This window comes from Cebus imitator, unplaced genomic scaffold, assembly GCF_001604975.1.
Source record: "Cebus imitator isolate Cc_AM_T3 unplaced genomic scaffold, Cebus_imitator-1.0 Scaffold318, whole genome shotgun sequence".
In the NCBI taxonomy this organism is placed as follows: domain Eukaryota; kingdom Metazoa; phylum Chordata; class Mammalia; order Primates; family Cebidae; genus Cebus; species Cebus imitator.
In genome coordinates, this window is record NW_016107633.1 from 2,406,896 (window position 1) to 2,409,624 (window position 2,729).

Consider the following 2,729-nt stretch of genomic DNA (forward strand, 5'->3'; position numbering starts at 1 on the left):
AAAAAAAAAAAAAAAGGTAACAAGAACATACTGCTCTCTTCACTGTAAAATAACACTGTAGTTTTGTGAGTGAATGTGTGTTTTTCAACATCAGTTGGTTTTCCCAGAAGCTAGTTATTCCTGAGTGAGATAACCAAGTCCTGGGTGCATAGCAAAACAACAGAAACCACCTCCCCTGGCCCCAGCCTCTTAAGAAAATTAGTTGGGTGTGGTAGTGCATTCCTGTTGTCCTAGCTACTCAAGAGGCTGAGTTGGGAGAATCGCTTGATCTCAGGAGTTGGAGGCTGCAGTAAGCCATGATAGCATTACTGCACTCCGACCTGGGCAACAGGGCAAGACTGCCTCAAAAGAAGAAGAAAAAATAAAGTCTGGGTGCAGTGGCTCATGCCTGTAATCCCAGCACTTTGTGAGGCTGAGAAAGGAAAATGATCTGGGGTTGCTTTTAATTAAAAAGAAAACCTTACAGAAGACTTCTGTGCCCTCACTTTCTGCTTAAGTAAATTGTTCTTAACTCCTGTATCAATCTCAGCCTCATTTTACCCAGCCCCTAAACAAGATGGAGTTGCTCTGGTTCAAATGCATCTCACACAACCTTGCCCAAAAGTAAGCATGGGGGATGTATGTTACCTATATGTTCACCCATCGCACATGCGGTCAACACCCCATAAATATGTACAGCTTCCCCCAAAACCTGCTGAATATGACTTTCTTGTGTAATACAGACCCTGGGAGGCATAAAACCCAACCTGCCCTTTCCCTCTTTGAAGAGAAAGACCTTTACAAACTGATATCCTGTGGTGTTTTGGATGAGAATACAAAGTGACATGGGGGAGCTTTTTCGGGGTGATGGAAACGTTCTATATCTTTTTGGCTGTACTAATGTTTACGTTATTGTGTACATTATTGCACACCTATAGAGTGAATTAAACTGTATTTACTTTTTTTTGAGACAATCTCATTCTGTCGTCCAGGTTGGAGTGCAATGGTGCAATCTCGGCTCACTGCAACCTCTGCCTCCCAGGTTCAAGTGATTCTTGGGCCTCAGCCTCTCCAGCAGCTGAGATTACAGATGTGTGCCATCATACCCAGCTATTTCTGTATTTTTAGTAGCGATGGGGTTTTACCACGTTGGGCAGGCTGGCCTCGAACTCCTAACCTCTGGTGATCCACCTGCCTCAGACTCCCAAAGTGCTGGGATTCTAGGTGTGAGCCACCACATCTGGACTGTATTTACTTTTGTTTGTTTGTTTTTGAGACAGAGTCTTGCTCTGCTGACCAAGCTGGAGTGCAGTGACACAATCTTAACCTACTGCAAGCTCTGCCTCCCGGCTTCAAATGATTCTCCTGCCTCCGTCTCCCAAGTAGCTGGGATTACAATTGCCTGCCATCATGCCAGCTAATTTTTGTATTTTTTAGTAGAGCTGGGATTTCACCATGTTTGGCTGGTATGGTGTGGAACTCCTGACCTCAGGAGATACGCCCACCTTGGCCTCCCAAAGTGTTGGGATTACAGGTGTAAGCCACTGCACCCAGCCTTGTATTTACATTTCAATACATTTAACTTTAAAAAGTATATAGGTTTCAACTTTAGATTGACCTGAATTTCCTTCTCTTACTCAGAGCTTGTTGTTATATACTGTGGCATAATATGAAATACAAAATACACTTGTCTTTTTCCTGGGTTCCTGTCATAAAAGCTCTGAATATCTTTGGGAATGCCATGAGCTACAGGAGTGTCTTTTGTTATTCATAGTGAACTCCTTTGATAACACCTGAGTTTATGCTTCTGAGGTGACTTAGTGTGGGGCCCTAAATACCCAAGAGGGGCACAAGTCACCGGACAGACCAAGTAATTAGAGGATTAGAGGGCTGGAACTTAAGCCCCATCACCAAACCTCCAGCAAAGGTGGAGAGAGGACTGGAGACTAAGTGCTATAAAATCCTTTGAGGCTGGCGTTGTGGCTCATGCCTGTAATCCCGGCACTTTGGGAGGCTGAGGCAGGCGGATCACCTGAGGTCAGGAGTTCAAGACTAGCCTGGCCAACATGGTGAAACCCCATCTCTACTAAAAGTACAAAATTAGCTGGGCGTGGTGGCACATGTCTGTAATCCCAGCTACTCAGGAAGCTGAGGCAGGAGAATGTCTTGAACCTGGGAGGCAGAGATTGTGATGAGTTGAGAACGCGCCATTGTACTCCAAACTGGGCAAACAGGAGTGAAACTCCATCTCAAAAAAAAAAAAAAAAAATCCCTTGAATGAGGCCAGGTGCAGTGGCTCATGCCTGTAATCCTAGCACTTTGGGAGGCTGATGTGGGTGGATGGCTTGAGGTCAGGAGTTCGAGACCAGTCTGGCCAACACAGTGAAATCCCATCTCTACAAAAAATACAAAAATTAGCTGGGGATGGCGGTGCATGCATCTACTCCCAGTTACTTGGGAGGCTGAGGCAGGAGGATCGTTTGAGCCCAGGAGGTGAAAGTTGCGGTGAGCCAGGCACCACTGCCCTCCAAGCCTGGGTGACAGAGTGAGACCATTAAATGAGAGATTTGGTGGACTTCTGGATTGCTGAAGACATGGAGGTAGTGGGAGGGTGGCTCACCCAGAGGGCTGTGGAAGCTCCGTGTGCACTGAAACCTTTAATTATATTTCTCATAATTAACTGGTAAATGTAAGTAAAGTATCAGGACAAAACAACACATTTAGTTAAGATCTTTTGTTTGTTTGTTTTT